The sequence below is a fragment of the Phoenix dactylifera genome, chromosome 4, assembly GCF_051530095.1.
Source record: "Phoenix dactylifera cultivar Ajwa chromosome 4, Ajwa_hap1_PhDact_Kaust_v1.1, whole genome shotgun sequence".
Classification (NCBI taxonomy): Eukaryota; Viridiplantae; Streptophyta; class Magnoliopsida; order Arecales; family Arecaceae; genus Phoenix; species Phoenix dactylifera.
Genome location: NC_143193.1, coordinates 38,137,997 through 38,147,531, shown reverse-complemented (window position 1 = coordinate 38,147,531; position 9,535 = coordinate 38,137,997). Strand labels below are relative to the sequence as shown.

The window sequence follows — 9,535 nt, the reverse complement described above, 5'->3', positions numbered from 1 at the left end:
TTTCCTCTTCGGATAATTTTTTTCCCCCGAAAATAAACTGAGTCCGGAGACTCGCGGTGCCATGCCGCATAGCGGAACAGCGCGTTGAATCCTACGCCAGAACGGCCCCGGCAGCGCGAATGTCTCGGGCCGTCGAGGTCTGCTGCTTTGTCATAAAAGGGTGTTTCGATGGGCATGTCATGGGTGCGATCATACCAGCCCTAATGCACCGGATCCAATCAGAACTCCGCAGTTAAGCGTGCTTGGGCGAGAGTAGTACTAGGATGGGTGACCCCCTGGGAAGTCCTCGTGTTGCACCCTTTTTATTTTTTGCCCGCTTTTTTATTTTTTGATAATATTTATTTTTAATTTTTCGGCTTTTGGCTTTTCCTCTTCGGATAATTTTTTTTTCTCGAAAAAAAATTGAGTCCGGAGACTGGCGGTGCCATGCTGCATAGCGGAACAGCGCGTTGAATCCTACGCCAGAACGGCCCCGGCAGCGCGAATGTCTCGTGCCGTCGCGGTCTGCTGCTTTGTCATAAAAGGGAGTTTCGAAGGGCATGTCATGGGTGCGATCATACCAGCACTAATGCACCGGATCCCATCATAACTCCGCAGTTAAGCGTGCTTGGGCGAGAGAAGTAATAGGATGGGTGACCCCCTAGGAAGTCCTCGTGTTGCACCCTTTTTATTTTTTGCCCGCTTTTTTATTTTTTGATAATATTTATTTTTAATTTTTTGGCTTTTGGCTTTTCCTCTTCGGATAATTTTTTTTCCCCGACAATAAACTGAGTCCGGAGACTAGCGGTGCCATGCCGCATAGCGGGACCAGCGCGTTGAATCCTACGCCAGAACGGCCCCGGCAGCGTGAATGTCTCGGGCCGTCGAGGTCTGCTGCTTTGTCATAAAAGGGAGTTTCGAAGGGCATATCATGGGTGCGATCATACCAGCACTAATGCACCGGATCCCATCAGAACTCCGCAGTTAAGCGTGCTTGGGCGAGAGTAGTAGTAGGATGGGTGACCCCCTGGGAAGTCCTCGTGTTGCACCCCTTTTATTTTTTGCCCGCTTTTTTATTTTTTGATAACATTTATTTTTAATTTTTTGGCTTTTGGCTTTTCCTCTTCGGATAATTTTTTTCCCCCGAAAATAAACTGAGTCCGGAGACTCGCGGTGCCATGCCGCATAGCGGAACAGCGCGTTGAATCCTACGCCAGAACGGCCCCGGCAGCGCGAATGCCTCGGGCCGTCGAGGTCTGCTGCTTTGTCATAAAAGGGAGTTTCGAAGGGCATGTCATGGGTGCGATCATACCAGCACTAATGCACCGGATCCGATCAGAACTCCGCAGTTAAGCGTGCCTGGGCGAGAGTAGTACTAGGATGGGTGACCCCCTGGGAAGTCCTCGTGTTGCACCCTTTTTATTTTTTGCCCGCTTTTTTATTTTTTGATAATATTTATTTTTAATTTTTCGGCTTTTGGCTTTTCCTCTTCGGATAATTTTTTTTTCTCGAAAAAAAACTGAGTCCGGAGACTGGCGGTGCCATGCTGCATAGCGGAACAGCGCGTTGAATCCTACGCCAGAACGGCCCCGGCAGCGCGAATGTCTCGGGCCGTCGCGGTCTGCTGCTTTGTCATAAAAGGGAGTTTCGAAGGGCATGTCATGGGTGCGATCATACCAGCACTAATGCACCGGATCCCATCATAACTCCGCAGTTAAGCGTGCTTGGGCGAGAGAAGTAATAGGATGGGTGACCCCCTAGGAAGTCCTCGTGTTGCACCCTTTTTATTTTTTGCCCGCTTTTTTATTTTTTGATAATATTTATTTTTAATTTTTTGGCTTTTGGCTTTTCCTCTTCGGATAATTTTTTTTCCCCGACAATAAACTGAGTCCGGAGACTAGCGGTGCCATGCCGCATAGCGGGACCAGCGCGTTGAATCCTACGCCAGAACGGCCCCGGCAGCGTGAATGTCTCGGGCCGTCGAGGTCTGCTGCTTTGTCATAAAAGGGAGTTTCGAAGGGCATATCATGGGTGCGATCATACCAGCACTAATGCACCGGATCCCATCAGAACTCCGCAGTTAAGCGTGCTTGGGCGAGAGTAGTACTAGGATGGGTGACCCCCTGGGAAGTCCTCGTGTTGCACCCCTTTTATTTTTTGCCCGCTTTTTTATTTTTTGATAACATTTATTTTTAATTTTTTGGCTTTTGGCTTTTCCTCTTCGGATAATTTTTTTCCCCCGAAAATAAACTGAGTCCGGAGACTCGCGGTGCCATGCCGCATAGCGGAACAGCGCGTTGAATCCTACGCCAGAACGGCCCCGGCAGCGCGAATGTCTCGGGCCGTCGAGGTCTGCTGCTTTGTCATAAAAGGGTGTTTCGATGGGCATGTCATGGGTGCGATCATACCAGCCCTAATGCACCGGATCCAATCAGAACTCCGCAGTTAAGCGTGCTTGGGCGAGAGTAGTACTAGGATGGGTGACCCCCTGGGAAGTCCTCGTCTTGCACCCCTTTTTATTTTTTGCCCACTTTTTTATTTTTTGATAATATTTATTTTTAATTTTTCGGCTTTTGGCTTTTCCTCTTCGGATAATTTTTTTCCCCCGAAAATAAACCGAGTCCGGAGACTCGCGGTGCCATGCCGCATAGCGGAACAGCGCGTTGAATCCTACGCCAGAACGGCCCCGGCAGCGCGAATATCTCGGGCCGTCGAGGTCTGCTGCTTTGTCATAAAAGGGAGTTTCGAAGGGCATGTCATGGGTGCGATCATACCAGCACTAATGCACCGGATCCCATCAAAACTCCGCAGTTAAGCGTGCTTGGGCGAGAGTAGTACTAGGATGGGTGACCCCCTGGGAAGTCCTCGTGTTGCACCCTTTTTATTTTTTTCTCCACTTTTTTATTTTTTGATAATATTTATTTTTATTTTTTCGGCTTTTGGCTTTTCCTCTTCGGATAATTTTTTTCCCCCGAAAATAAACTGAGTCCGGAGACTCGCGGTGCCATGCCGCATAGCGGAACAGCGCGTTGAATCCTACGCCAGAACGGCCCCGGCAGCGCGAATGCCTCGGGCCGTCGAGATCTGCTGCTTTGTCATAAAAGGGAGTTTCGAAGGGCATGTCATGGGTGCGATCATACCAGCACTAATGCACCGGATCCGATCAGAACTCCGCAGTTAAGCGTGCCTGGGCGGGTGTAGTACTAGGATGGGTGACCCCCTGGGAAGTCTTCGTGTTGCACCCTTTTTATTTTTTGCCCGCTTTTTTATTTTTTGATAATATTTATTTTTAATTTTTCGGCTTTTGGCTTTTCCTCTTCGGATAATTTTTTTTTCTCGAAAAAAAACTGAGTCCGGAGACTGGCGGTGCCATGCTGCATAGCGGAACAGCGCGTTGAATCCTACGCCAGAACGGCCCCGGCAGCGCGAATGTCTCGGGCCGTCGCGGTCTGCTGCTTTGTCATAAAAGGGAGTTTCGAAGGGCATGTCATGGGTGCGATCATACCAGCACTAATGCACCGGATCCCATCATAACTCCGCAGTTAAGCGTGCTTGGGCGAGAGAAGTAATAGGATGGGTGACCCCCTAGGAAGTCCTCGTGTTGCACCCTTTTTATTTTTTGCCCGCTTTTTTATTTTTTGATAATATTTATTTTTAATTTTTTGGCTTTTGGCTTTTCCTCTTCGGATAATTTTTTTTCCCCGACAATAAACCGAGTCCGGAGACTCGCGGTGCCATGCCGCATAGCGGAACAGCGCGTTGAATCCTACGCCAGAACGGCCCCGGCAGCGCGAATGCCTCGGGCCGTCGAGATCTGCTGCTTTGTCATAAAAGGGAGTTTCGAAGGGCATGTCATGGGTGCGATCATACCAGCACTAATGCACCGGATCCGATCAGAACTCCGCAGTTAAGCGTGCCTGGGCGAGAGTAGTACTAGGATGGGTGACCCCCTGGGAAGTCCTCGTGTTGCACCCTTTTTATTTTTTGCCCGCTTTTTTATTTTTTGATAATATTTATTTTTAATTTTTCGGCTTTTGGCTTTTCCTCTTCGGATAATTTTTTTTTCTCGAAAAAAAACTGAGTCCGGAGACTGGCGGTGCCATGCTGCATAGCGGAACAGCGCGTTGAATCCTACGCCAGAACGGCCCCGGCAGCGCGAATGTCTCGGGCCGTCGCGGTCTGCTGCTTTGTCATAAAAGGGAGTTTCGAAGGGCATGTCATGGGTGCGATCATACCAGCACTAATGCACCGGATCCCATCATAACTCCGCAGTTAAGCGTGCTTGGGCGAGAGAAGTAATAGGATGGGTGACCCCCTAGGAAGTCCTCGTGTTGCACCCTTTTTATTTTTTGCCCGCTTTTTTATTTTTTGATAATATTTATTTTTAATTTTTTGGCTTTTGGCTTTTCCTCTTCGGATAATTTTTTTTCCCCGACAATAAACTGAGTCCGGAGACTAGCGGTGCCATGCCGCATAGCGGGACCAGCGCGTTGAATCCTACGCCAGAACGGCCCCGGCAGCGTGAATGTCTCGGGCCGTCGAGGTCTGCTGCTTTGTCATAAAAGGGAGTTTCGAAGGGCATATCATGGGTGCGATCATACAAGCACTAATGCACCGGATCCCATCAGAACTCCGCAGTTAAGCGTGCTTGGGCGAGAGTAGTACTAGGATGGGTGACCCCCTGGGAAGTCCTCGTGTTGCACCCCTTTTATTTTTTGCCCGCTTTTTTATTTTTTGATAACATTTATTTTTAATTTTTTGGCTTTTGGCTTTTCCTCTTCGGATAATTTTTTTCCCCCGAAAATAAACTGAGTCCGGAGACTCGCGGTGCCATGCCGCATAGCGGAACAGCGCGTTGAATCCTACGCCAGAACGGCCCCGGCAGCGCGAATGTCTCGGGCCGTCGAGGTCTGCAGCTTTGTCATAAAAGGGTGTTTCGATGGGCATGTCATGGGTGCGATCATACCAGCCCTAATGCACCGGATCCAATCAGAACTCCGCAGTTAAGCGTGCTTGGGCGAGAGTAGTACTAGGATGGGTGACCCCCTGGGAAGTCCTCGTCTTGCACCCCTTTTTATTTTTTGCCCACTTTTTTATTTTTTGATAATATTTATTTTTAATTTTTCGGCTTTTGGCTTTTCCTCTTCGGATAATTTTTTTCCCCCGAAAATAAACCGAGTCCGGAGACTCGCGGTGCCATGCCGCATAGCGGAACAGCGCGTTGAATCCTACGCCAGAACGGCCCCGGCAGCGCGAATATCTCGGGCCGTCGAGGTCTGCTGCTTTGTCATAAAAGGGAGTTTCGAAGGGCATGTCATGGGTGCGATCATACCATCACTAATGCACCGGATCCCATCAAAACTCCGCAGTTAAGCGTGCTTGGGCGAGAGTAGTACTAGGATGGGTGACCCCCTGGGAAGTCCTCGTGTTGCACCCTTTTTATTTTTTTCTCCACTTTTTTATTTTTTGATAATATTTATTTTTAATTTTTCGGCTTTTGGCTTTTCCTCTTCGGATAATTTTTTTCCCCGAAAATAAACTGAGTCCGGAGACTCGCGGTGCCATGCCGCATAGCGGAACAGCGCGTTGAATCCTACGCCAGAACGGCCCCGGCAGCGCGAATGCCTCGGGCCGTCGAGATCTGCTGCTTTGTCATAAAAGGGAGTTTCGAAGTGCATGTCATGGGTGCGATCATACCAGCACTAATGCACCGGATCCGATCAGAACTCCGTAGTTAAGCGTGCCTGGGCGAGAGTAGTACTAGGATGGGTGACCCCCTGGGAAGTCCTCGTGTTGCACCCTTTTTATTTTTTGCCCGCTTTTTTATTTTTTGATAATATTTATTTTTAATTTTTCGGCTTTTGGCTTTTCCTCTTCGGATAATTTTTTTTTCTCGAAAAAAAACTGAGTCCGGAGACTAGCGGTGCCATGCTGCATAGCGGAACAGCGCGTTGAATCCTACGCCAGAACGGCCCCGGCAGCGCGAATGTCTCGGGCCGTCGCGGTCTGCTGCTTTGTCATAAAAGGGAGTTTCGAAGGGCATGTCATGGGTGCGATCATACCAGCACTAATGCACCGGATCCCATCATAACTCCGCAGTTAAGCGTGCTTGGGCGAGAGAAGTAATAGGATGGGTGACCCCCTAGGAAGTCCTCGTGTTGCACCCTTTTTATTTTTTGCCCGCTTTTTTATTTTTTGATAATATTTATTTTTAATTTTTTGGCTTTTGGCTTTTCCTCTTCGGATAATTTTTTTTCCCCGACAATAAACTGAGTCCGGAGACTAGCGGTGCCATGCCGCATAGCGGGACCAGCGCGTTGAATCCTACGCCAGAACGGCCCCGGCAGCGTGAATGTCTCGGGCCGTCGAGGTCTGCTGCTTTGTCATAAAAGGGAGTTTCGAAGGGCATATCATGGGTGCGATCATACCAGCACTAATGCACCGGATCCCATCAGAACTCCGCAGTTAAGCGTGCTTGGGCGAGAGTAGTACTAGGATGGGTGACCCCCTGGGAAGTCCTCGTCTTGCACCCCTTTTTATTTTTTGCCCACTTTTTTATTTTTTGATAATATTTATTTTTAATTTTTCGGCTTTTGGCTTTTCCTCTTCGGATAATTTTTTTTTCCCGAAAATAAACCGAGTCCGGAGACTCGCGGTGCCATGCCGCATAGCGGAACAGCGCGTTGAATCCTACGCCAGAACGGCCCCGGCAGCGCGAATGTCTCGGGCCGTCGAGGTCTGCTGCTTTGTCATAAAAGGGTGTTTCGATGGGCATGTCATGGGTGCGATCATACCAGCCCTAATGCACCGGATCCAATGAGAACTCCGCAGTTAAGCGTGCTTGGGCGAGAGTAGTACTAGGATGGGTAACCCCCTGGGAAGTCCTCGTCTTGCACCCCTTTTTATTTTTTGCCCACTTTTTTATTTTTTGATAATATTTATTTTTAATTTTTCGGCTTTTGGCTTTTCCTCTTCGGATAATTTTTTTTTCCCGAAAATAAACCGAGTCCGGAGACTCGCGGTGCCATGCCGCATAGCGGAACAGCGCGTTGAATCCTACGCCAGAACGGCCCCGGCAGCGCGAATATCTCGGGCCGTCGAGGTCTGCTGCTTTGTCATAAAAGGGAGTTTCGAAGGGCATGTCATGGGTGCGATCATACCAGCACTAATGCACCGGATCCCATCAAAACTCCGCAGTTAAGCGTGCTTGGGCGAGAGTAGTACTAGGATGGGTGACCCCCTGGGAAGTCCTCGTGTTGCACCCTTTTTATTTTTTTCTCCACTTTTTTATTTTTTGATAATATTTATTTTTAATTTTTCGGCTTTTGGCTTTTCCTCTTCGGATAATTTTTTTCCCCCGAAAATAAACTGAGTCCGGAGACTCGCGGTGCCATGCCGCATAGCGGAACAGCGCGTTGAATCCTACGCCAGAACGGCCCCGGCAGCGCGAATGCCTCGGGCCGTCGAGATCTGCTGCTTTGTCATAAAAGGGAGTTTCGAAGGGCATGTCATGGGTGCGATCATACCAGCACTAATGCACCGGATCCGATCAGAACTCCGCAGTTAAGCGTGCCTGGGCGAGAGTAGTACTAGGATGGGTGACCCCCTGGGAAGTCCTCGTGTTGCACCCTTTTTATTTTTTGCCCGCTTTTTTATTTTTTGATAATATTTATTTTTAATTTTTTGGCTTTTGGCTTTTCCTCTTCGGATAATTTTTTTTTCTCGAAAAAAAACTGAGTCCGGAGACTGGCGGTGCCATGCTGCATAGCGGAACAGCGCGTTGAATCCTACGCCAGAACGGCCCCGGCAGCGCGAATGTCTCGGGCCGTCGCGGTCTGCTGCTTTGTCATAAAAGGGAGTTTCGAAGGGCATGTCATGGGTGCGATCATACCAGCACTAATGCACCGGATCCCATCATAACTCCGCAGTTAAGCGTGCTTGGGCGAGAGAAGTAATAGGATGGGTGACCCCCTAGGAAGTCCTCGTGTTGCACCCTTTTTATTTTTTGCCCGCTTTTTTATTTTTTGATAATATTTATTTTTAATTTTTTGGCTTTTGGCTTTTCCTCTTCGGATAATTTTTTTTCCCCGACAATAAACTGAGTCCGGAGACTAGCGGTGCCATGCCGCATAGCGGGACCAGCGCGTTGAATCCTACGCCAGAACGGCCCCGGCAGCGTGAATGTCTCGGGCCGTCGAGGTCTGCTGCTTTGTCATAAAAGGGAGTTTCGAAGGGCATATCATGGGTGCGATCATACCAGCACTAATGCACCGGATCCCATCAGAACTCCGCAGTTAAGCGTGCTTGGGCGAGAGTAGTACTAGGATGGGTGACCCCCTGGGAAGTCCTCGTGTTGCACCCCTTTTATTTTTTGCCCGCTTTTTTATTTTTTGATAACATTTATTTTTAATTTTTTGGCTTTTGGCTTTTCCTCTTCGGATAATTTTTTTCCCCCGAAAATAAACTGAGTCCGGAGACTCGCGGTGCCATGCCGCATAGCGGAACAGCGCGTTGAATCCTACGCCAGAACGGCCCCGGCAGCGCGAATGTCTCGGGCCGTCGAGGTCTGCTGCTTTGTCATAAAAGGGTGTTTCGATGGGCATGTCATGGGTGCGATCATACCAGCCCTAATGCACCGGATCCAATCAGAACTCCGCAGTTAAGCGTGCTTGGGCGAGAGTAGTACTAGGATGGGTGACCCCCTGGGAAGTCCTCGTCTTGCACCCCTTTTTATTTTTTGCCCACTTTTTTATTTTTTGATAATATTTATTTCAAATTTTTCGGCTTTTGGCTTTTCCTCTTCGGATAATTTTTTTCCCCCGAAAATAAACCGAGTCCGGAGACTCGCGGTGCCATGCCGCATAGCGGAACAGCGCGTTGAATCCTACGCCAGAACGGCCCCGGCAGCGCGAATATCTCGGGCCGTCGAGGTCTGCTGCTTTGTCATAAAAGGGAGTTTCGAAGGGCATGTCATGGGTGCGATCATACCAGCACTAATGCACCGGATCCCATCAAAACTCCGCAGTTAAGCGTGCTTGGGCGAGAGTAGTACTAGGATGGGTGACCCCCTGGGAAGTCCTCGTGTTGCACCCTTTTTATTTTTTTCTCCACTTTTTTATTTTTTGATAATATTTATTTTTAATTTTTCGGCTTTTGGCTTTTCCTCTTCGGATAATTTTTTTCCCCCGAAAATAAACTGAGTCCGGAGACTCGCGGTGCCATGCCGCATAGCGGAACAGCGCGTTGAATCCTACGCCAGAACGGCCCCGGCAGCGCGAATGCCTCGGGCCGTCGAGATCTGCTGCTTTGTCATAAAAGGGAGTTTCGAAGGGCATGTCATGGGTGCGATCATACCAGCACTAATGCACCGGATCCGATCAGAACTCCGCAGTTAAGCGTGCCTGGGCGAGAGTAGTACTAGGATGGGTGACCCCCTGGGAAGTCCTCGTGTTGCACCCTTTTTATTTTTTGCCCGCTTTTTTATTTTTTGATAATATTTATTTTTAATTTTTCGGCTTTTGGCTTTTCCTCTTCGGATAATTTTTTTTTCTCGAAA

The 9,535-nt window shown here is 48.8% G+C and overlaps 19 non-coding genes and 7 pseudogenes across 19 annotated transcripts; all 26 read left to right on the top strand.

Moving 5' to 3' along the window:
- The first annotated feature begins 181 nt into the window (after positions 1-181).
- Positions 182-300, top strand: LOC148709008 (5S ribosomal RNA). The gene has a single exon (XR_015982214.2). It is a non-coding gene; the product is annotated as a 5S ribosomal RNA (ribosomal RNA).
- A 246-nt stretch (positions 301-546) lies between these two features.
- LOC148709007 (5S ribosomal RNA) lies at positions 547-665 on the top strand (annotated as a pseudogene).
- Positions 666-912: 247 nt separating this feature from the next.
- Positions 913-1,031, top strand: LOC148709006 (5S ribosomal RNA). The gene has a single exon (XR_015978566.2). It is a non-coding gene; the product is annotated as a 5S ribosomal RNA (ribosomal RNA).
- A 246-nt stretch (positions 1,032-1,277) lies between these two features.
- LOC148709005 (5S ribosomal RNA) lies at positions 1,278-1,396 on the top strand. The gene has a single exon (XR_015982213.2). It is a non-coding gene; the product is annotated as a 5S ribosomal RNA (ribosomal RNA).
- Positions 1,397-1,642: 246 nt separating this feature from the next.
- Positions 1,643-1,761, top strand: LOC148709004 (5S ribosomal RNA; annotated as a pseudogene).
- Positions 1,762-2,008: 247 nt separating this feature from the next.
- On the top strand, positions 2,009-2,127 carry LOC148709003 (5S ribosomal RNA). The gene has a single exon (XR_015978565.2). It is a non-coding gene; the product is annotated as a 5S ribosomal RNA (ribosomal RNA).
- Positions 2,128-2,373: 246 nt separating this feature from the next.
- LOC148709002 (5S ribosomal RNA) lies at positions 2,374-2,492 on the top strand. The gene has a single exon (XR_015978564.2). It is a non-coding gene; the product is annotated as a 5S ribosomal RNA (ribosomal RNA).
- Positions 2,493-2,739: 247 nt separating this feature from the next.
- Positions 2,740-2,858, top strand: LOC148709001 (5S ribosomal RNA). Its single transcript, XR_015982212.2, has one exon. It is a non-coding gene; the product is annotated as a 5S ribosomal RNA (ribosomal RNA).
- A 247-nt stretch (positions 2,859-3,105) lies between these two features.
- On the top strand, positions 3,106-3,224 carry LOC148709000 (5S ribosomal RNA). Its single transcript, XR_015978109.2, has one exon. It is a non-coding gene; the product is annotated as a 5S ribosomal RNA (ribosomal RNA).
- Positions 3,225-3,470: 246 nt separating this feature from the next.
- On the top strand, positions 3,471-3,589 carry LOC148708999 (5S ribosomal RNA; annotated as a pseudogene).
- A 246-nt stretch (positions 3,590-3,835) lies between these two features.
- On the top strand, positions 3,836-3,954 carry LOC148708998 (5S ribosomal RNA). The gene has a single exon (XR_015982211.2). It is a non-coding gene; the product is annotated as a 5S ribosomal RNA (ribosomal RNA).
- Positions 3,955-4,200: 246 nt separating this feature from the next.
- On the top strand, positions 4,201-4,319 carry LOC148708997 (5S ribosomal RNA; annotated as a pseudogene).
- A 247-nt stretch (positions 4,320-4,566) lies between these two features.
- Positions 4,567-4,685, top strand: LOC148708996 (5S ribosomal RNA). Its single transcript, XR_015978108.2, has one exon. It is a non-coding gene; the product is annotated as a 5S ribosomal RNA (ribosomal RNA).
- A 246-nt stretch (positions 4,686-4,931) lies between these two features.
- On the top strand, positions 4,932-5,050 carry LOC148708995 (5S ribosomal RNA). The gene has a single exon (XR_016408655.1). It is a non-coding gene; the product is annotated as a 5S ribosomal RNA (ribosomal RNA).
- Positions 5,051-5,297: 247 nt separating this feature from the next.
- On the top strand, positions 5,298-5,416 carry LOC148708994 (5S ribosomal RNA). The gene has a single exon (XR_015982208.2). It is a non-coding gene; the product is annotated as a 5S ribosomal RNA (ribosomal RNA).
- Positions 5,417-5,662: 246 nt separating this feature from the next.
- On the top strand, positions 5,663-5,781 carry LOC148708993 (5S ribosomal RNA). Its single transcript, XR_015978800.2, has one exon. It is a non-coding gene; the product is annotated as a 5S ribosomal RNA (ribosomal RNA).
- A 246-nt stretch (positions 5,782-6,027) lies between these two features.
- On the top strand, positions 6,028-6,146 carry LOC148708992 (5S ribosomal RNA; annotated as a pseudogene).
- A 247-nt stretch (positions 6,147-6,393) lies between these two features.
- LOC148708991 (5S ribosomal RNA) lies at positions 6,394-6,512 on the top strand. The gene has a single exon (XR_015978561.2). It is a non-coding gene; the product is annotated as a 5S ribosomal RNA (ribosomal RNA).
- Positions 6,513-6,759: 247 nt separating this feature from the next.
- LOC148708990 (5S ribosomal RNA) lies at positions 6,760-6,878 on the top strand (annotated as a pseudogene).
- Positions 6,879-7,125: 247 nt separating this feature from the next.
- LOC148708989 (5S ribosomal RNA) lies at positions 7,126-7,244 on the top strand. Its single transcript, XR_015978367.2, has one exon. It is a non-coding gene; the product is annotated as a 5S ribosomal RNA (ribosomal RNA).
- Positions 7,245-7,491: 247 nt separating this feature from the next.
- LOC148708988 (5S ribosomal RNA) lies at positions 7,492-7,610 on the top strand. The gene has a single exon (XR_015984160.2). It is a non-coding gene; the product is annotated as a 5S ribosomal RNA (ribosomal RNA).
- A 246-nt stretch (positions 7,611-7,856) lies between these two features.
- On the top strand, positions 7,857-7,975 carry LOC148708987 (5S ribosomal RNA; annotated as a pseudogene).
- Positions 7,976-8,222: 247 nt separating this feature from the next.
- LOC148708986 (5S ribosomal RNA) lies at positions 8,223-8,341 on the top strand. Its single transcript, XR_015984285.2, has one exon. It is a non-coding gene; the product is annotated as a 5S ribosomal RNA (ribosomal RNA).
- Positions 8,342-8,587: 246 nt separating this feature from the next.
- On the top strand, positions 8,588-8,706 carry LOC148708985 (5S ribosomal RNA). Its single transcript, XR_015980106.2, has one exon. It is a non-coding gene; the product is annotated as a 5S ribosomal RNA (ribosomal RNA).
- A 247-nt stretch (positions 8,707-8,953) lies between these two features.
- Positions 8,954-9,072, top strand: LOC148708984 (5S ribosomal RNA). The gene has a single exon (XR_015982205.2). It is a non-coding gene; the product is annotated as a 5S ribosomal RNA (ribosomal RNA).
- A 247-nt stretch (positions 9,073-9,319) lies between these two features.
- Positions 9,320-9,438, top strand: LOC148708983 (5S ribosomal RNA). Its single transcript, XR_015977863.2, has one exon. It is a non-coding gene; the product is annotated as a 5S ribosomal RNA (ribosomal RNA).
- The last annotated feature ends 97 nt before the right edge of the window (positions 9,439-9,535 follow it).